Source organism: Leopardus geoffroyi, chromosome E2 (genome assembly GCF_018350155.1).
Source record: "Leopardus geoffroyi isolate Oge1 chromosome E2, O.geoffroyi_Oge1_pat1.0, whole genome shotgun sequence".
Classification (NCBI taxonomy): Eukaryota; Metazoa; Chordata; class Mammalia; order Carnivora; family Felidae; genus Leopardus; species Leopardus geoffroyi.
The window spans coordinates 26,323,855-26,346,569 of record NC_059335.1 but is presented as its reverse complement, the minus strand read 5'-3'; the positions used below and the strand labels follow the sequence as shown (position 1 = coordinate 26,346,569).

Genomic DNA, 22,715 nt, shown 5'->3' with positions numbered 1-22,715 from the left:
ATCTAGTGCTTCTATTTTTCTTTTATTAAACAAAATTAGCCTTCTCCCCTAAATTGAAAAATACCCTTTACAAGATGAGAAATTCAGCTGAAAAGAATGCTAGAGAAGCTTAAGCATTTAAAGAGATTTAAAGCCATCATTTCAGAAAACTGAATTTTTTTTTTTCAAAATTTCAAGTTTGCTTCTGAGATCCAAACTACAGATGTCAGGCTTGAGAAACATGTTTAAAAACAGGCTATTCTATAGTCTCAGCTGGGGAATTTAAGGTGGTATTTTCAGTGGCAGTTTGACCTGACCCATATGTACACTCTAGTACTGACACAACTTGTCTATGTCAATATGAAAGAGCATCTCAAATTTCCAAACAGACACTAAGCTCCTTGAGCGTACGGACTGTCTCTCACCACTCTGCCTGTCTTCACTTCCCTGCTGCAATGATCTGTGCATAACTAGTGCCTAAATATTTATGATTACTTGGCTAATAAAAACGGCCAACCCATTTGCCATAAAATGCAACAAACCTTTATTCAATTCTCTTGGAAAAGTAGCAAGTTCTAAAACATGGGAGAGCTATAGAAAGTGAGTGGATCTATAAGGAGAGCCTTTGTATTAATAACTCATGCAGGGAGAAAACTGCAATTGAAGAACAGAACACTGCCAGGGCTCTGGGTAAGGTTCTATAGCACTGTAGTGGAAATGTTACCACCTTGGTAATAAGAAATGAGATTTATATGTTGGCCAGTTGCACCAAATCAGATGTAGTTGTTCAGTTTCAGATAGAATGTGACCTACAAAACACTCCAGTCAAGGAAGCAATGAGCTATTCAAGTAGTAGAAATCTATTGTAACATTAATTCACATATCAAGAATATACCTGGTATTATCCTTTAAACATGATATGTGTTTCCATTCCTTGACCAAATGGTCATCGAAACCAATAGTAATTGAGGCCCAGATAGATAAAAGGACATGGTAGATTCTATTATTCTTAAAAGAGATATTTTATCCCATCCACCTCGTCCAATCTCCACAGGGGGAGTAAACTCTTCAGCTTCTTTTCTTTTTTAAAGTTTATCTATTTTTGAGAGAGAGAGCATGCACATAAGAGGGGGAGAGGTGCTGGGAGAGAATCCCAAGCAGACTCCAAGCTGTCAGCATCAACTCAACATGGGGCTTGAACTCACAAACCATGAGATCATGCCCTGAGCTGAAATCAGGAGTCAGATGCTTAGCCAACTGAGCCACCCAGGCACCTCCTTCTTCTTGACTTTGATCTAGGCCATGTGACTTGTTTCGGCCAATGAGATGTTAGTAGATGGGACTGCAAGCAGAGGCTTGAGGTATGCTTGAGTGCTTGGTATACCTGCTTGTGCTTCTGCTATTGACTGGAGAAGATCATGCCTGTGTGGCTAATGCCTCCTTAGTCTATGCCCTGAACTGAGATCTGTGAAGCAGCAGCACCCCATATGTCTGTGAACATATAAGTGAGTGGCCATTTGGGTGAAGCAATAACTGTGCTGTGGTGCAGCAAAAACTAATCGATACAGGTGTTCTACCTGTCCCAGGTCAAACAATTAGTGGGTGGTATTTTATGTAATTGTACCAGGAAACTTGAAGATACACAGCATCTCACTTTTCCATCTTACAGAAAAAGAGAAAGAGCATACATTGCTGGGAAATATCATCTTGGGGACTCAGAAAGCCAGTGGTAGGACAGAGAGATAGAGGCAGGTATGGATGTCGATTCTAGAATTCTAGATCTAGGCACCTTTCACACAGATGTGCTCTGAAGGAGAGTCTACATACACTGCTTTGAAAAATTCTATCATTGAAGGGTTACATGAGGAAAACAATGAATTACAGACCCCAAAACTCTGTCTCCCCCACTCTACCTCTTTCTCTCTCTTTCTCTCTTACCCTTTCTTTTCTCCTACTCTTTCTCTTTCTCTTTCTTTCAACTTGGGGATGGAGACAGTGTGGTACAGGTGACAGTACACTGGATAAAGAGTCAATAAAATTACCTTCTGAGGCTGTCTCTGCCACTGTATCTTTGAGACTTTGGCTAAGTTACTTCACCTCTTGGAGCTTTGTTTTCCTCATCAGTAAAGCACAGTTGGTAATACTACCTGCTTCTCAGAGGCATGGATGGGATTTATGAAATAACAATTCTAAAGTGCTCACGACAGTGTTTGGCTCAAGTTCTGCCTCTAGAGAGAGGCAGATATCTTTTCCTTTTATAACCTCCTGCAGCAAAAAAGGTTACATACTTCCCCCTTCTGTCAGGTAAAAATGTGCAGAGCCAGCAGATGCTAGCATCTTCCTGTCAAGAAAATTGGCACAGAACAACTTCCCTGGCTGAGCTAAACAGGTCAGCAGGGTCCTGTGCTTCTTCTATAAGAATCCTGTGTTCTAAAACCCTCAAGTGAGTTATTCTTCATAGAAAAGTGATGCCACTCATTCTCTAATCTGGTCTTTTGACATTCCTTGCTGATACACACATGGGGCCCACTGTTTCATTCCTACAGCCTCAGTTATATTTGGACCTCCCTAATCACCTTTATTCAGCAAACATGTGCCAGAGGCAACTCTCACCTGTAAGGCAGACAGAAAAATCCTTTCCTTGTCCTCTAGTAGCTCATGATTCTTCTGGGGAAAGGACTTCAAGTAGGAAGTGTTCATTTATTCAGCAGGTGTTTACTGAGCCCGTACTACATACCAGGCTCTGGGCCAGGCCCTGGGAATGCCATAGTGAATAAAACAATGTTCCTGGAGACATGCAGTATGGGGCAGCTTTGTCCAACAGAAATGGAATGTGAGCCATATATATAATTTTAAGTTTTCGAGTTGCTATATTAAAAAGTGAAAACAAATAGGTGAAGTTAATTTTAATAATATATTTTATTTAACCTAGTACACCCAAAATGTTACAATTTTGACACATAATCAAGGTTTTTACTTTCTTACTGGATTATATGGTAATTCTGTTTTTAATTTTGTGAGAAACTCCCATACTGTTTTCCACCCAAAGAAAATGAAAACACTAATTTGAAAAGATATATGCACCCCTGTGTTTATTGTAGCATTATTTACAATAGCAAAGATATAGAAATAATGCAAGTACCCATCCATAGATGAATGGCTAAAGAAGATGTGGCATACACACACACATACACACACACACATGCACACACACACACACATACACACACACACTGGAATATTACTCAACTATAACAATAATGAAAACTTGCCATTTGCATCTACACGGATGGATCTAGAGGGTATTATGTTAAGTGGAATAAGTCAGTTAGAGAAATACAAATACTGTATGATTTCACTCATATGTGGAAATTAAGAAACAAAAAAAGTGAACAAATGATGAAAAAAAGAGACAAAATCCACTGTTAAATACAGAGAACAAACTGATGGTTATCAGAAGGGAGGTTGGGAGGATGGGTGAGATAGATAAAGGGGATCAAGAGTACACTTATCTTGATGAGCACTGAGTAATATACAGAAATGTTGAATCATTATATTGTTACCTGAAACTAATATAGCACTGGATGTTTACGACACTTCAATAAAAAAATAAAGAAGTTAAAAAAAGATTTTTACCTTCTTTATTCATACTCACTGTTTGAAACCTGGTGTATGCTTTATACTTACAGCACATCTGGATTTGAACTGCCACATTTCAAGTGCTGGGTGGCCTTATGTGGCTGTTGGCTACTATATGTAGGACAGTGAGGGTATAAAGAAATAGGTGAGCAATGGGAGGCCATGGGCACTGGACTGGGAAGAGGAGTGAGGAGGGCAGGAAGGACTCAGAGAGCAGAGGTGCTTTCTGAGGAGGCAGGTGGAGTCAGGCTGCAGAGGTGGGAAGTAGAGAGAGAGATGTCCAAAGCAACAGCAGATGAGACATCACTGCTGTGCCAGGAGTCAGCTCAGCCAGGCTGATGGGGGAATATTGGAGAAGAGAGTGAATGAAAAGTGCTGGAGGAATTCCAACTCTGGAGTGGCAGAAATCATCCCAATCACAAGAAGCATTCTGAAGGGAAAAAAACTAGCTGGGAGTACAAAGAGCCTAAACATGTGTTTGGTCTCTGAACATTGACTCATTCTTTTCATTCATGAACAAATATTTATTGAATACCTACTATGTGCCAGCGACTATGAATTAGTGTTGAATAAGATGGCCCCTTCCCCATGGAAATCACATTTTGCTAGAGAGGTAGACAATAAACAATAAACAAGTGATAAATACATAATACAGTTTCAGGTAATGGTAAATTCATGATGGGGTGGGGAAGAAACACGTGAAATACCCACTGATAATGGACACAGTGTTATTTGGTGGTGAGCTGGATAGTCTCCATTTGCCCTGCAGATCCATTTTCCACCTTCTCTGCCTATCCCTGTGTCCTAGGAGGCTGACCTCTGTGGAGTGCAGCAGCAGACTTGTCCTCTGGTTCCCTGTTGGGTCTGGCCAATAAGGAACATTGACAGGAGCTACAAGAAGGGGAGGGAAAGGTTAATGTCTCCCAGGATCCACCTCTGTTGCAGCTGGGACCACAGTTTGGGCAGTGGCTGAGTGCCTTTATCTATGACTCCAACTCTTGCCGGAACTGTTTACACCACTTTCTCCTCTCACCCATCCAAGCAAGGGATTGGTAATGGCTCTTGTCTGGCTCATTCTTGGGTGCTTCACTCTTCCATCTTGATTCCCATAACCCATCTGCACCTCTGCAAAACACACCTGAGTTAAAAAGTCTCTTCAATACCCACTCTGAGTGCTGCCACTTCATTCTTGACCAGGGAGGTTTAAGCTTTGGCTTGAAGGACAAAGGTCAGCCAAGGTGATGTCTATGCAAGAGTGCTCCAGGCATAGTGGGTGCAGGAGCAAAGGGTGTGCAGAGAACAAACTAGGTGTGTCATAGGAACAGGAAGAAAGCCAGAGGGACTGACTCAGCAAGAGGCAAGAGAGGTAGGAGTGGGGATGGAGAGTGAGGTCAGAGGTACACAGGGTCTCTCTCTTGTGCGGGGCAGGGGATAAGGGAGGAACTCTGGGACTTACTCAAAGTACAGCGGAAATGTGAGGGAGGGTTGTGGACAGTAACATAATCTAATTGAGGCTTTTAAAAGACACAGCCTGTGCCAAGAAAAAGCAAACCAAACCAAAATTAAACCTCAAAAAGGCTGGGGACACATCGAAAAGTTATAGAAGCCAACCTGAAAAATCTCCCAATGGCCAATTGGAACAAAATAAATAATAATAGTGTTGGATTATCACCCAAAGATGAAAATATATATACATAAGTCTACACTGACACAAATAAATGATTGAATAAGTAAATAAATGGAGAAAATCTGACTCTTCCTTCCAGAAGAATTTTAATTAATAAGTGGAAAGGAGTGAGGGAAATAGAAAATCACCATTAGAGCATCACAGCAATCACTGCTGCAGGCAAGATCCACCAATAAATGCTAAAATTAATGAGGGAAAGTTTAAGGAGAAACAGGATATTTGCATAGCCTCAAAGTATCTCCCTTCAGATACATATTAATTACTGTGGTGGCTTTAATATATATCTACGTGTTCTTTGACACTCCTTCCTCCAGCAGGCAGAGCTTAATTCCCTTCCCATTGAATGTGAGTTGATTCTCTGACTCACTTCTAATGTGGAGAGTACAGAAAGGGAAAATAGTAACTTTACAATGGACACCACTCTGTGTGTGCTAGTGATGCAAGTTAGCATCACCAGCAAAAAGACACGTTGCTCTCCCCTAGCCCCTGATGTCTCTGTGGTATACTTTCCAAAATCTACAACATCAAAGTCTAATCATGAGAAATCATCAGCCAAGTTCAAATTGAGGGACAGTCTGCAAACCACCTGACCAACTTTTGAAAAGTTCCAAGGTCATACAGGACAAGACTGAGGAACTAATCACAGATCAGAGATTAAGGAAACATAATGACTAAGTGCCAAGTGGTGTCCCAGATTAGATCCAGGAACAGTAAAGGAAGTCTGAATAAAGTCTGCAGTTTAGTCACTATTATTGCATCAATATTAATTTTTTCGTTTTGATAATTGTACTATGTTCATGGAAGATATTAACATTTGGGGGAGGCTGGATGAAAGATATATGGAAACTCTATTCTCTTTGCAACTTTTCTATAGAAAAAAGTCTAAGCTTATTTCCAAATAAGCAGTTAAAAAAAATACATGGTTGTATTAGTTGTGGTTCTCCAGAGAAACAGAACCACTAGGATATATAGCTTTATGATCTGTAACTATATCTATAGCTATTTCACCTCTATCACCTACATCCGTATCATCTAAATTTATATCTGTCATTTATATCTTCTGTATCTATGTCTATATAGACAAGGTATTATGAGGCACTGGCTCACAGAAGAATGGAGACTAAGCAGTCTCATGATCTGCTGTCTGTATGCTGGAAAACCAAGGAGAGCTATTGGTATAATTCAGTCTGAGTCTGGAGGTCCCAGAGTCAGGCAAGCTGATGATATAGTTCTTAGTCCAAAGGCAGAAGACTGCTGTCTCAGCTCAAGCAGCCAGGCAGAGATGGACAAATTCTCCTTTCCTTCTCCTTTTGTTGTGTTCAGGCCCAGGACATCAGAGAATGCCCACCCACATTGTGGAGGGCAATCTACTTTACTGAATCCACTGATTCAAATGCTAATCTCATCTGGAAACTGCTCTCACAGACACACCCAGAAATAACAGTTAGCCAAATAGCTAGATACTCTGTAATCCACTCAAATTGGCACATAAAATTAACTGTGACAATGGTCCAAGATGAAAATTCATGTATCAGCAAGGAATTTATATTTAGTCATATCCACCAGAGGATCACCTGAGAAATGTTAGTAGCATCATTTTTACCCTGCAGACCCAACTTCCCTAGCACATCTGCTTCAATTAAGAGATCATCCTCAGAGCTCTTTAACACAGGGACAGAGGGATGAATCCATCCCCACGCACCTTCTTCACTCTCCATAATCCCATTGAATTCAGGAGCTCAGGTTGTGCCCCTTTGGGCCTTGGTGGTTCCATCTATACAGTTTGGGCTGTAGGGTCTCTAAGGCCTTCTGGGTTTAGGGGTTCAACTCTGAGAGCAGATTTGCTGTGTGGTAATCACATCTCAAGTCACTGCAGCCAGGTAAAAAGAATCAGAAAACATGTTCTACTTCTTGAATAGTGGGTTTACCATGGTAGGAGGCAGTCGTAACAACTCTAAAAATAACTAACACTTGGGGGGCCTGGGTGCCTCAGCTGGTTTGGCTCAGGTCATGATCTCACAGTTCATGAGTTCAAGCCCTGCATCGGGTCCGAGGTGACAGTGAGGAGCCTGCTTGGAATTCTTTCTCTCCTTATCTCTCTGCCTCTCTCTTTCTCAAAATAAATGAAAACGTTTAAAAATAACTAACACTAGCTAAACTCTTACTGTGTGCTGGGTACTATTCTAAGTACTTTGCATGTATTTACATACTAAATCCTCAGCACAGCCACCACCATCATCATCATCATCATCATCATCATCTCCACTTTATAAGTAAGAAAGCTGAGGCACAGGGAGGCGAAGGCATAGCTAGACTTGAACTCTATAAGGGCATGAGCTGTTCTGTGTTGCACAGAGCAGGGATGGGGGCCCTAGGGGAGATGATGAAGTCCTGGTGAATGCAGGGACAGAGCCTGTCTCCTATCCTAAAATGGGGACGGCACCTGCCAGCTGGTGTCCACCTCCACTCTTTACCCAGGACTCTGAGGAGCTACGTTTACAGGCCTGGCCTGGATCCTAGCACAGAAACACAAGGGAAGAACATTTCAGCAACTTGCTGTCTCTAGAAGCAGCTTCCTTTCAGCTGTCTCCCCAGGCACCTGGGAAATATCTGTCTCTCACATGCACTACCCCTGCCTCCTCCTTATCTCCTCCCAGCCTGGCTTTTTATGGATGGTGTGTACTCATGCATGCACACAGTTCATTTATTTTCTTTCCTCTGTTGGTTTTATAAAAATTACAACTTGATAAATACTAATTGTGAAATATTCAAATAGCACAGACATACATAATGGGAGAAGTTAAAATGCCGTCCTCCTTCCCCCATGCCTCTGTGCCCATTTCCAAATCCCACTCTCTGGGGGTAGCCATGTAGTTGCTATGAGCAGGCATTTCTTAGGCACATTTTTTTTTTTGGCCAAAAATAGGGCCCATGAGAACCGGACTGTTTGTCTTGTTCACTGTTGCAATCCCAGGACAGGGTCCAGGTAGGTGGCCAATCATGTTTGTTGAATTCTGGGTGAATGAATGATTTATTCTGCAACTTACTTGTTTTTCTCTCCAAGAAACAGAGCTATCTCCCTACGTCACTTTTCAGGGACTGTTGAGAATTCCACAATCCAGATGTACCTTAATGTATTTAGCCATGTCCTTTTGATAAACAGTTGGGTATTTTGCAGGGTTTCTACTACAAACATGGTGCAGTGAGCCCCTTTTTACAGGTTTTTTAGTATGCGTGAATGAACGCTTCAGTAAGGGAGAATCTCTGTAATGTAACTGCTTGGTCAAAGGGTATGTAGGGTTCAAATTATGCCCCAGAGATGTGGCAGAGGTGCAGAAGGTCCACAAGGGCTGCAGGCGCTGTGAGGCCACTGCTGCTTCCTGACAATGGGTTAAATCAACATCTCTCTGCTCAAGAGTGGGTTGCAGCTTAGGAGGAGAGCAAATTCCTCTTTCAGAGCCCTAGCCAAGGAAACTGGCAATCTGCAGGTGGCTGTGGGGCAGACAGGAGTCTCTCTACCTGGGCATTTAGGATTCTTTCTTATAACTCACAAGGTTTTATAAGTGCTTGCTGTTTTCAAAATACTCTCACTTGATTAGCTTCTTTGGAACTTATAATCCCCATGATGCATGCTGGATAGCCAACATCATCCTCATTTTATAGAAGAGGTGAATGATAGCCCAAGGTCACACACAGGTCAGCAGGAGTAAAAACAACTGCGTGCAGGGACCAGTAGGGCATTTGGAACATATTATCTTCCTAAAGCAACTTTTTAAAGATGAAAATGTCCTCAGGTTATTTGATAATCACCTTGTCTTGGGAGGAATAGAAAGCGAAGCCTATATGATATCAAATCTGCAATAAACTCTGTTGGCCCATGAATGAGGGTCTACAAACAGCTCCACTGAAGGGACTCCACAGTTAGAGAAAAGTCTTCACAAAATAGAAATAAGGTCACAGAGACATCAATAAGAAATGAATGTCCTTTGGATTTTCTGAGTTTGAGTCTTAGGGAAGTTGAAGTATTGCTTCATATAAAGATATTTAAAAGGCTTAAAAATTATTTAATTTTGTCAGGGTTGACTCTCAATTCAATTCAATCAATTTATTTTTTTTTTTTTTCAACGTTTATTTATTTTTGGGACAGAGAGAGACAGAGCATGAACGGGGGAGGGGCAGAGAGAGAGGGAGACACAGAATCGGAAACAGGCTCCAGGCTCTGAGCCATCAGCCCAGAGCCCGACACGGGGCTCGAACTCACGGACCGCGAGATCGTGACCTGGCTGAAGTCGGACGCTTAACCGACTGCGCCACCCAGGCGCCCCTCAATCAATTTATTTAATTTCCTTATCAGAGGGTTTAAGAACAAGATCAACAGCAACCACAACAAAACATGGCCTAAAATGGACACCATTTTTGACTGAAATCTCTGAGGCATCCTCCCTCGTTCTTCATCCAAGAGAAACCCCAGAGTCAACCCCAGGGCTTCTGTAGGAGTAATTAGCCAAAAGGCCAGCCCCTTATGCTCAGGGTCTCCCTATTGGTAGTTGATAAGTGTGGAGCTGCTGAAGCCCTCTCAGGGATAGGCTCCCTGAGAATGAAGTTGGTGTGGTAGGCAGGAGGCTGAGAGAAGAAGAGACATAGCCCCTGAATCTAGCTGTTCCTGAAGTCAAACTGCTCCTAAACTTTCCAGCCAAGACAGTCAATAAATGCCATTTTTGTTTAATCTAGTGTTGTCCCCATCACTAAAAGACTCCTCATTAATATTTACAAAATGTTAAGCACAAGTAGAATAATAATTGTGATTTTTACCAGTAACTTTTTAATGAGGGTATAATTTATACACAGTTAAATCCAGATCTTCAGTATTCAGTTCAGTGAGTCTTGACAAATGCATGTATACTCCTATCAGACATGGAACAATGTCATCACCCTTGGAAAATAAATCCCTTGTGGTCCTTCCCTCTGTCCCCAACTCTCACCTTAGGGGAAACTACTCAGTAAAATCATACAGCATGTGCTCTTTTGTCTGTCTTCTTTCATGCAACAAAACAATTTAAGGTTCATCTACACTCTTGCAAATAACATCCAACATTTTCAAACCCTTCTGGCTCATCAGACACTGTGTATGGCACTTCATATTCTTACAATCCTTGTAATAATCCCACGGTGTGTTATTATTTCCATTTTACAGCTGAGGAAACTAAGTTTAGAGAGGTTAAGTAACATGCTCAGAGCACATTGCTCTTCAATGGAGCCATCAGAATTTAAGCTGCTGTGTCTGACTCCAGAGCTTGAGGCCCGAAGCACATGGCACTCTTTCCCCTGTGCTGGGGGGGTCAAATGCCAGGGCTCTGTCCCCCATGCTGTGCAGGTCAGAGGCCTGGACTCTGCCCCCAGTACTGGGCAGGTCAAAGACAAGGGCTCCGTTTCCCACATTGGGCAAGTCAAAGGCCCAGGCTCTGTTCCCCCATGCTGGGCAGGTCATCACAGGTCATTAACCACCTTTTACACATGCCCCTTTAGGCCTCTGGACTGCTGCTTCATCCTGTTTTCAATCTCCTTGCTGCTGGGCTGGAATCTCAGCTCTCTTCCACTCCAGAGGGGGTCACCTTCACCAACCCTCCATGGGAGTGAACTTCAGGAAGAGAGAACCAGGTGAGTGAAGGTGGCACGGCTGTTCCAGTGAGTTACTGCTCCATCTCCGTCCTCTGAGTGATGATTGTGTGCAAAGCCTGACCCATAAATACAGTTACATTTCTGGGCCTGTCTACAAAAAGAAAGATTATCTATAGCTATAAAAAGGGTAAGGTGCAGTTAAAAAAAAAAAAAAACAAGTGCCACCCAGATAACCCAAATTAAACAAAAGCCTTTTCTGTCTAAGGTGACACCTGATCAAAATGGAATTTGGGGGCAGGTGGGGAGCGATTAGTCCTGACTCACAGATAAATTCTGGTGTGAGCCCATCAGACCCAGGGGGCACACCCCAGCCCAGGGGCTGGGAGCTGATTGGGTGACTAGACATTCAGCGTGATGAGGAAGGGAAGCAGCCAGGCTGCTGGGGAAGCTCTCTGTTCAGAAGAGCAAAGCCCCTGCTCTAGGTCCCATAGACTTCCTTCCCCACCTTTTCTAGACTCTTCAACCTAACTTCCTTGAGATCAAGGCCAGGAAAAGATCATTTGGGTTCTCAGGGAAGGGTGGGGTAGAGAGAAGAGCAAGCAGCTGTGGGCACATGAAATTGGGAGGAAATCAGGCCAATTAAATTGAGAAAATGAAACAAGATGGGCAACGACCCTTTTTCCAGGTCTTAAAGGACAGAGTATTTCCTTGCTGTGTGATCTTGAGCAAGTTGCTTAACCTCTCTGTGTCACTGTTTCCTTAGCTGTGGCTTGTGGATAATAGTAGTACATACCCTATCAGGTTGTTGTTAGGCACAACTGAGTTAATACATATAACATACAGAACATGGTTTTTGATGGAATAGTAGGCACTCGATATATGTGCATGGTATTGCTATTACTTCTGTTACTGGGACTGTGAAAAGAACATTCTGGACTGGGAGTCCATCAATGCAGATTCTCTCATAACTTGCTGTGTGGCATTGAGCAAGTCACTTCACGTTTCCAGGTCTCAATTTCACCATCTGTAAAGCCAAAGGCCCATTCCAGCTCACATATTTTAGAGTTTACACTCCTTGGAAAGACAGCTTTCAAGCAAAGCCCTCCAGTTCTCCTTCCTGTCCCCTGAACCCCTATTCATCCCCAATATCTGAACCTGTCTGGAGATGTCAGCAGACCCCCTGTATCTCAAGATGGAAAGCCGGGACAGCTACAAACCTAGTATGGAACACTACCTTTTCCCAGAGGGCAAATGCATCTGTTGGCTGCTTCCCTAAGGATGATGCTTTAAGTCAAACTGCCCAAGTCCTTGCTTGGCCACTGACCAGCTGCTTGACATTCCTGATCCCCAGATTCCTCTTCTGTAAAGTGAGGGTAATAGTAACAGCAGTCTCACACACCTATTTTGAAGAGTAAATGTAACTTTACAATTGAAGAGCTTAGTACCATACCTATTGCAAAGTAAGTATTCAACAAATATCAGCCACTTTTCTAATACCTTGCTCGTCACTGACTCCTCCTTTCCTATCCCGGTTCTCAAGTGCAGGGATCAAATAATCTGGGAACATAGCTTCCTCCTTCACTGCTCTTGGGAGCTGTCTGTTTTGGTACCCTCCATGTAGACACATGCCCACATATGTTCACACAAGCACACTCACATGTACACCCACCCACCCATCCCTCCCTTGGTCACCTGGCTCGAGGGGCACCTGGATTTGGCTGTCCTGTAGGTGAGGGCAAAGGCAAGGAGCTGGCATGCAGCTTCTGGCCTGAACACAATGATTTGTAGGCTAAACTGGGGTATTTCTGCAGGTTCACCAGCAGTTTAGACTGCTTAATAAACACAGCCTGCAAATCTGGAGTCGGGTAAACTGTGTGCTCAGACCCATATTTAAGATCATCCTTGGACGGCAGTTGGCAGTCAGAAAGCCAAGTGTATAATTTTCATTAGCGCACTGCAAGCTTCCAGGTTTGCCCAGGCTACAACCTTCTGGAATGTGTTTTGTGACTGTTCATGGCCTAAAAACAAATGAGCCCTGGACTTTTGCAAGGAAGGAAAAATATTTCATATGTGAGGATCTCTGAGCACCCCACTCTGTGTTCTCAACATACATGGCCTCGTTGTGGGAATAATACCCTGGTCCAATCCACACTGGGGGTTACTCACCCTGTTTCTCTCTGACTAGGGTGCCCCCTCTTGCTTCACTAGGGCACACCCTCATATTCCTTCAGACCTGGTTTTATTTACAACTCTATTTTGTCTTGCTTTGAACTCCCAAATGACCATCCTTTTGTACACATACTGATTTCTACATTCTTTAAAAGCAACAAACGCCACAATGGCAACAGCAATAATGATGATCCTTATCAGTAAGAGGCCACTTTCCATACACCAAGCACTGTGCTAGATGCCTTACGAGCATTTAATTCATGAGCAGTCCTTGGGGGGCAGGTACTACAAACAGTCCCACCGTGTTACTGAGGAAATGAGGATTAGAGAAATGAACTAACTTGGCTGAAATCTCCCCAGCAGTGACTGGTAATCTTGAACTTGAACCATGTGAGTCTGATGCCATAATCCAAGTTCTTAACTTCCATGCATCACTGCCTTAAAGAGTAACGTGTGGTCTTCAGCAGTAATCTTCAAATCTTGGCTCATGACCCATGAAGTTGTTTTAGTGAATCACGCACCCTTTAAAACAGACTACACTAGGCTACACCAAGGAATATCAAAGTGTATCATCCACATTACAGACAAGTATTATTTCACAACATTTTTATTTTAATTTGATGTGCACAGGTGTACTTGTACCTGTTTGCCATGTGAAGTGTGTGTCCTAAGTTAAGTCACAACCAAAACCAGTTTGGAAGTCTCTGGTCTGTGGAGTTCCTCCGGGAAAATGCTGGATGTTTTGAGTTGAGGTCCTGCCCTCTCTCCTCCCTACCTTTCCTGATTATAATAATATTAACAACAATGATTTCTTGTGGCTCTGATGGATGTGAAATTGCTCAGCAAATCATAAAATCATAGGAAAGTTCCAGGTTGATTTTTACTGTTGCGGAGTGGTTTTGTTCACATCTCTGGCGGTGGATGGAGATGGATAGGTGTTCCGGGACCATCTTCATGGGCTCCAGGGAATCTCCCATTTCACTGCCCTGTGGCTGCTGCAGCCTGCTGGCCCTCCAGGTACCATTCCTTCCAATTAGAACCTCAATGCCCAGAGGTTAGCTGCGTAGGTGGCAGGGATGGAAAAGCTTCCAGTCCTTTGGGAAGTGTTTCTATGAGGATTTAGTTTTTCAACCTTTTCCCAGACATTGGAGGGCTAGCCAGGGCCTAAGCTCACCCACCCGAAGCTGGCTGTCAGCTTCCCAGGGAGAGCTGGGCCAGGAATCTGCTAGTCCCACCCCCAAGGCCTTTGCTGGCTGTCCTTTCACAGGTTGATTGATTCCTAAGCAATCTCAGACTTCACCATCAGCGCCAAGAATCACACCAGTCCTATGGGTTTACACAGGGCCTTTCTTCTAACAAGTTCAAAGTAATTTCTTGGATGTTGGGCTCATTTTTTCCAAGGTCACTGTGGAAGGTGTGGTTTCACTGAGAGTTCTTAATACTGGGGTGGGGAAAAAGGCCTTGATTACCTGTGCAGACTGTGGGCTGTGGTTGGATTTGCCTGCAGCATAGCTTCCCAAATCTTCCCATCTGACTTTTGCTTTCTTAAATCCTGTTTTTATTAGCACATCCCTAAAGAGCCTTTTTAGACATTTTTCCCTACTTGTCTTCCACTCTCCCCAACACATACCATAGATACACTAAGCATCTATTTACACGTGCTGTGTGGATCTTTGTGCCCCTTGAGGGTAATTTTGCCCTGTTGGGAATGAATGCTGTAGAGAAATAGTGTTGGTAGTACCTAGCCTCTTTAGATCTCAGCTCCTTGTCTGTATACTAATACAGGATAACAAGAATACCTCCTTGTGGGGTTACTGTAAGGGTTGAAGGCCACTCTGCAAATAAAGTGCTTAGCACTATGCTTGGCACCAAGTAAGCACTCATAAGTGCTATCTCATAATTATTAGTAATAATCCTAACAGTTAAGGTGTATTGGGGAATTACTGTCTGATAGGCTTTAGAGCTTTTCATAAATTCAGTGACTTAGTTCTCATAGCAACCCTGTGAAGTAGGGACTATTATTGTCATTTTGCAGATAAGAAAATTGAGGTCCAGACAAGTTGATTTACCCAAGGTCACAGAGCCAGTAAGTGACAAAGACAGCATTCGATTCCAGGGAGTCTGGCCCCTAAATTTACACTTTTAATCATGATGCTATATATATTACTAAGGTAAGCATAATGTTGGTAGAAACATCAGGATTGATCCTTTAACTTTTTCAACAGTGGCAAGTGGCCTCATTGGTACTATGGCTTCAAATAGGTTCTGGCCCATGTGGTCATCTTAGAACTTTGAAGTAAATTTTTCTGATTCTTCCATTCCAGGCAGAGCTGCCTGAATTACTGATAAGGATCAGTTATTTCAGTTGCCACTTCCCAGCCTATGAAAACTACCCAGGTATCCCATACGATGATTACTCTCTCTTTGGAATCAAGATGGCACCAAGTGTGGGCTGCTGCTGTGGAGATGTGTGTTGCTATGGCAGCAGCTCATGCCTCCTTCCTACCCTCTCAGAGGTGCTCTGACACAGGCAGCAGTTTCTATGGTAACAAGCCAAACGGAGGGTCCATGAAGAAAGGACTGTGTGTGCTCTGAAATGTAGGGAATTGAAAATGAATCCTGGGCACTTGGAGGGCTACCCTGCCATGTGTCAAAGGCAAACAGCATCAACACTGCAGAAATGGTCCCAACAAGTGGAGTATTAGAGATATCAGGGTTTCTTAGTTTATTCTCTTTACAATTTCACCTTTTGCCTTTCTATATAAGGACAATTTAAGACTTCAGAAAATAAGATGAAGAGGAGGAAATTGTGGCTGAGAGTGAATTCTCAGGGGTGCATAATTCAATTACTATGCAGGCAACAGACCCACAAATAAACTTTTAAACATGGTTCTAAGCCTGTCAGTGAAGTTTCAAAGGATGAAGGGATCACTGCTCTATCCTATTTGAAGCTGTTCAATGCCCTGCTGCAGAAAGCACTTCCCACTGATTGACAGCCCCCACCCTGCAGGCTGCTGAGCCCCTTTAGAGCCCACACCTTTCCTGCTGCCAATAAGGCAGGGCTACTCCACTCCCTTCCAGGGCCATGGCTACCTGCACCCTGAAATCAGGCCACATATCAACACTCTGTCCTTTGCATGCTTTCAAGGTAACAGGAGGTGTGGGAGGAAAGCCAAATTTGTGTCAGCCCAGTATTCTAAGAGCACGCTCAGCAAGGAGAGACCATTTGGCAATGGCAACTGTTTTGCATTTCTTCTTGGATCAGCTTATGAGATATGTGATGGGACAAGCTCCCTGATACTTATTAAGACCTTGCTATGTGTTAGGTATTGTTCGAAGCAATCGACATCTATTGACTCATTTAATTTTCCCAACAACCTGATGAGATAAATAGTATTGTTATCCCCATTTTACAGATGAGGAAATAAGCACAGAGAGTGTGAGGAACTTACTCAAGTTCTCACACTTAGTAAATAGCAGATCTAGGATTCAAACCACTCATTAGGACCCAGAATTTAGGTGGTAGCCATGGGAAGAAGCCAAGTTAGTATACTCATAGAAAGCTGGGCAGAAAGTGAGCCTGCTGCCAGAAAAGGTGGGAACCAGAGTTGGGCCCTTTCGGTGACAGAAATCCATCTCAGGCAGTCTTAAGGAACAAAATAATTTTAGATGCTCAAAATACAAAGATGCCTGAGGATGCACAAACTGCAAGCACAATGAATCCAGCAGATGCTCAGTCCCTCAGCCCAGCCCACCCTCCTCTCCTTTGGCTCATTCTCAGACTCTCCCCAGGTGGTGGCAAGGATGGCCGTTGGCAGTTTCAGACTGATGTCCTGCCAGCTTAGTAGTCTCTGGATAAAAAGGTGACCTATCCCCCACCATTTCAACCAAGTGTTAGAATTGACATGGTTAATGTGATTGGTCACATGTCAACCCCAAACCAATCATTTGGTTGATACTGTGCTCACATTGATCAAACCTGGGTTATATGTCCAACTCTGTCACAATGTAAAGGTGGAAAGAAATGACATGGTCATAAGGAGAGATCCCAGTTGAAAACCAGGCTGCTGTGAGCAGCAGCAGAAGGGATGGATGCAAGACTGGCAAAAATAGCATCTGTCCTTAACCCTTGCTCTCTGGTATATACATAGACATGGTGAACAGACACCCAGCAACCAAATCCTGCATCCACTGCTTTATAAGGTGCTGATATGAACCAATCTCTCCCCAAGAAGACTGGCCAGACAAGAGCAGCTGTGCCTAGCTGGTCTCTGCCAGGCATTCCCCTTTTGCACCGAGAGGACACCCTGCTCTTCTGATACTCTCCCTCACCTGCACTTGTACTGCCTTATTACCTTTGCTTTCTGGGTCTCTCGTCTCCCTCTTTGTACATTCACCTCACTGAGCTCTTTCATCAGAAATGCTTCAAATATTTCAGCCTCCCCTCTCTTCCCATCCTTCTCCTGGCACTTTCCCACTGTCATTAAAAACCAAAGTCTCAGCTTCTCTACCACCTTCTGAGTTCTCCTTGTGGCCCCAACCCATGCACATAAGATCCAAGAACTTTTCTGGGTGGCTATCTGAAAGTTTGGAACATGAGCTTCAAGGAACTGAGATTCTGTCAAATAGAGCATCTCTTGCTGGGGTTTCTGTTCCTGAGGGAGGGCAGTTGCTGTGAAGCCAAGTTGTTCCTCTTACACACAGGCACTTCCTTTAGGTTCAGTCCAAGCCATCCTCCAGTGTATATTTACTTCATCCTACGTTGATCCTTTGTTTCTCCAGATTCCCCCACAACCTCATGGTTACCTTGGCTCCTAAGACCTATCTCTTGCTGTGGGTCCTAGGGTCCCAAGGTAATGGAAATTAAGACACATTTGTTTGCCTGCAGAATCTTTGGTGATTTTATTGTCCTTCATTTTAGGGGAATGAGTGTACAGAAATAAAGCTGGCTTTGAAAGACCACATGACAGGAGAGAACTATGATGGACTAAATGTTTGGAACACCCTGCCCCCTGACATGATGGGTATTTAGAGGTGGGTCCTTCAGAAGGTCACTAGGTTTAGATGAGGTCATGAGGGTGGTGCTGTCATGATGTGATTAGTGCCTTTTGCAAGAAGTCTGAGACACAAGAGCTCTTTCTCTCTCCATAAGTGTGCACTGAGGAAAGGCCATGTGAGTCACAGAGAGAAGGCAGCCATCAGAATCTTGAACTTACCAGCCTCTAGACTGGGAGAGATAAGTTTCTGTTGTTTAACCCATCTAGGGTATTATATTTATGGCAGCCCGTGTAAACTAAGACAAGAGTGTTAGCAACAGAAGCTAGCCTTGCTCCTTTGTTCAGAGAGCTCGCTTAGACTATGACCAAACTTCTTGCAACTCAGTAACAAACCTCCACAGCTTAAATTTTTGAGTTCATGTACCAGATAAGGAAGAAATATAAATTCATTACCTTTCCCATATAAGGTAGTCATTAGTGCTATTTACTAGACATTTCTCATTCTCCTGATACAATGTTGGATTCTACTGCATTATCCCCTTCGAGTTAGGTGTGCACATGTGGCACCACTTGTTCAATAAAATGTGTATGGTCTCCTCCAGGTAAACACTGTAAGAGCCAGTGTGGGGTTGATCATGCTCTCTCTTTCTCTCTTTCTCTCTACCACAAGAACCAGCATTAAGATGCAGGCTGCTCCTTCAGCTTGGGTCCCGGGATGAGGACCCATGAAGCAGAATGCCCTCCCCTCCAATCTGCCATGGACATGTGCCATGACTGCCAGTAAGCCTGTATCAATATACATCACTAAGATTGGAAGTTGCTTACTATTGTACAATAACCCGGTGTGCCCTGACTGATGGTTATGTCCTATTACAAGGGGCTAAAAGTGGATCAAGGCCTGAAGGCACAGTTGTTTAGTGGGTATTTCCCAACTCTAAAATATCCTCCTCTCTACCCATCAACTCTTCATATGGCTCTGTTTTTATCTTTTGAGTCTTAGTTCAAATGTCACCTTTTAAGGGCAACTTCCCTGACTAGAACATGTTAAGAGACTCTTCCCAGTAACTTAATACCTTCATCCTTCATGGGACTTGTCAAAAACTGATATAATCTTGCTTATTTGCCTCCTCACCAGAATAAAAGATCCTTAAAGTCAGGAACTTTATCTTGTGCGCCACTGCATCCTCAGTCCTTAGAATCATGTCAGGCACCTGGGAATTCCATAAAGTTTGTTAAATGAATGAATAAATAAATGGGAAAGAAAGTGACCAAGAAAAATCTGTATGTATGTAGGTATGTACATATGTATATGTCCTTAACAGTTATTTTGGTTTGGGGCGCCTGCGTGGTTCAGTTGGTTAAGCATCTGACTTCAGCTCAGGTCATGATCTTATGGTTCATGAGTTTGAGCCCTGCGTTGGGCTCTTGCTGAAAGCTCAGAGCCTGGAGGCTGCTTCAGATTCTGTGTCTCCCTCTCTCTCTCTGCCCCTCCCCCACTCATGCTCTGTCTCCGAGTCTCTCTCTCTCAAAAATAAATAAACATTAAAAAACTTTTTTAAAAAGTTATTTTGGGGGCGCCTGGGTTGCGCAGTCGGTTAAGCGTCCGACTTCAGCCAGGTCACGATCTCGCGGTCCGTGAGTTCGAGCCCCGCGTCGGGCTCTGGGCTGATGGCTCAGAGCCTGGAGCCTGTTTCCGATTCTGTGTCTCCCTCTCTCTCTGCCCCTCCCCCGTTCATGTTCTGTCTCTCTCTGTCCCAAAAATAAATAAACGTTGAAAAAAAAATTAAAAAAAAAAAGTTATTTTGGCTTAAGATGCATCTTAACAAATGGGGGCTTGACAAAGTTTGAAACTCTTCTCTTTCCTTCAACCTCACTGTTAGTAGTATTTTTATATCAGACCTCAACAGAATTGGAATATCTCATGATTTTTTTTTTTTTTTTTTTTTGCTTTTCCCATTGCATGCAGTAGCAGGTGTTCATAGAAGGGACTGGTAAGCTTCCTGTAAACCCCATGAGCAGGGTTTCTGGGCTTCTTAGAGGGAAGATTAAGATTGGGGAAGGGAGATAGCTACCACAGATGTATAATACAGTGACTTTATTTACAAAATTTCTAAATCCCACATTACAACACTGAATAAAAATTTTTGTGTCGTGTTTAGGTGCATGAGATAATTTTAAAGTTAAAGTTCAGATGCCAGATAAACATTAACCAAATGAGTAAATGAACAAATGGCAAATCCTAAGATGGCATGCAAAATTAAAACCTTCTGTCTCATACACAAATGACATCAAGAAAATCAATTATACCTAAAAAGGAATATCTTAATTTTCTAAAACTCTTCTGTAACATCAAAATATTCTTCAAACAAAATCTGAAACAAATTGATTATATCCTTTGGTTTGAGATTTTGTTTGAAGTCCTTAGAAGTTCTTATAAGATGCTAGAATGATCCTGGTCACTTCTGTCATGATATTATAGTCAATCACTCAGTGCACACAAATGGTGCCCCACAGATGGTGCCTCAGTCAGTAACCATCCAGTGTTAGTGTTTTCCTCACAGATGAATACCTCCATGCTCTTCACATTGCATCACTTGTCTGATATAATCCCTGCTCTAACTGAGCCAGTGGGAAAGAAAAACATGTAAATGAATACTGATAACCAAAACATCAAGCTTCTGCCCATTTCTTCACTGGATTATTTGTTTTTCAGGTGTTGAGTTTGGTAAGTTCTTCATAGATTTTGGATACTAACCATTTATCTGATATGTCATTTGCAAATATCTTCTATTCTGTCAGTCGCCTTTTAGTTTTGTTGATGGTTTCCTTTGCAGTGCAGAAGTTTTTTTTTTTTTTTTTTTTTTTTTTTTTTTTTATCTAGATGATGTCCCAATAGTTCATTTTTGCTTTTATTTCCCTTGCCTTTGGAGATGTGTCAAGTAAGAAGTTGCTGCGGCTGAGGTCAAAGAGGTCATTGTCTGTTTTCTCCTCTAGGGTTTTGATGGTTTTCTGTCTCACATTTAGGTCTTTCATCCATTTTAAGTTTATTATTGTGTATGGTGTAGGAGAGTGGTCCAGTTTCATTCTTCCACATGTTGCTATCCAGTTCTCCCAGCACGTTTGCTAAATAGACTGTCTTTTTTTCCACTGGATACTCTTTCCTGCTTTGTCAAAAATTAGTTGGTCGTACATTTGTGGGTCCAATTTTGGGTTCTCTATTCTATTCCATTGGCCTATGTGTCTGTTTTGTGCCAGTACTATTTTGATGATTACAGCTTTGTAGTAGAGGCTAAAGTCTGGGATTGTGACACCTCCCACTTTGTTTTTTTTTTTCAACATTAATTTGGCTATTTGGGGTCTTTTGTGGTTCCACACAAATTTTAGGATTATTTGTTCTAGCTTTGAGAAGAAGGCCAGTGCAATTTTGATTGGGATTGCATTGAATGTGTAGACTGCTTTGGGTAGTATTGACATTTTAACAATATTTATTCTTCCAATCCATGATCTTGGAATGTTTTTCCATTTCTTTGTGCCTTCTTCAATTTCCTTCATCAGTTTTCTATAGCTTTCAAGCATACAGATCTTTTACAACTTTGGTTAGGTTTATCCCTAGGTATTTTATGGTTCTTGGTAATATTGTAAATGAGATCGATTTCTTGATTTTTCTTTCTGTTGCTTCATTATTGGCTTATAGAAATGCAACCAATTTCTGTACATTGATTTTGTATCCTGTGACTTTGCTGAATTCATGTGTCAGTTCTAGCAGCTTTTTGGTATAGTTTTTTCAGCAGAAGACATGAATAGACACTTTTCCAAAGAAGGCATCCAGACGTCTAACAGACACATGAAAAGATGCTCAACATCACTCATCATCAGGTAAATACAAATCAAAACCAGACTGAGATACCACCTCACAGTGGTCAGAGTGGCTAAAATTAACAACTCAGGAAACAACGGATGTTGGCAAGGATGTGGAGAAATAGGAATCCTCTTGCACTATTAGTGGGAATACAAACTTGTGCAGCCGCTCTGGAAAACAGTGTGGAGGTTCCTCAAAAAGTTAAAAATAGAACTACTCTACAACCCAGCAATAGCACTACTAGGAATTTATCCAAAGGATACAGGAGTGCTGATTCATAGGGGCACATGTACTCCAATGTTTATAGCAGCACCTTCAACATAGCTAAATTATGGAAAGAGCCCAAATGTCCATCAACAGATGAATGGATAAAGAAGATGTGGTTTATATATACAATAGAATACTACTTGGCAATGAGAAAGAATGAAATCCTGCCATTTGCAATAACATGGATGGAACTGGAGGGTATTATGCTAAGTGAAATAAGTCAGGCAGAGTAAGACACGTACCATATGTTTTCACTTATATGTGGAACTTGAGAAACTTAACAGAAGACCATGGGGGAAGGGAAGGGGCAAAATAGTTTCAAACAGAGAGGGATGCAAACCATAAGAGACTCTTAAATACAGAGAACAAACTGAGGATTTATGGTGGGGGGGGGCAGGGGAGAGGGGAAAATGGGTGATGGGCATTGAGGAGGGCACTGGTTGAGATGAGCTCTTGGTGTCGTATGTAAGTGATGAATCACAGTAATCTACTCCAGAAG

At 42.6% G+C, this 22,715-nt stretch overlaps 1 long non-coding RNA gene across 1 annotated transcript in view; it reads right to left on the bottom strand.

Annotated features, from left to right (window-relative positions):
* Positions 1 to 17,538: 17,538 nt before the first annotated feature.
* LOC123578394 overlaps positions 17,539 to 22,715 on the bottom strand; it is a 34,008-nt gene continuing 28,831 nt past the window's right edge. Inside the window, exons 3-4 of the long non-coding RNA XR_006702358.1 lie at positions 21,239 to 21,246; positions 17,539 to 17,550 (exon numbers count right to left, since the gene is read on the bottom strand). This is a non-coding gene — a long non-coding RNA (uncharacterized LOC123578394). The remainder of the gene's footprint in view (positions 17,551 to 21,238; positions 21,247 to 22,715) is intronic.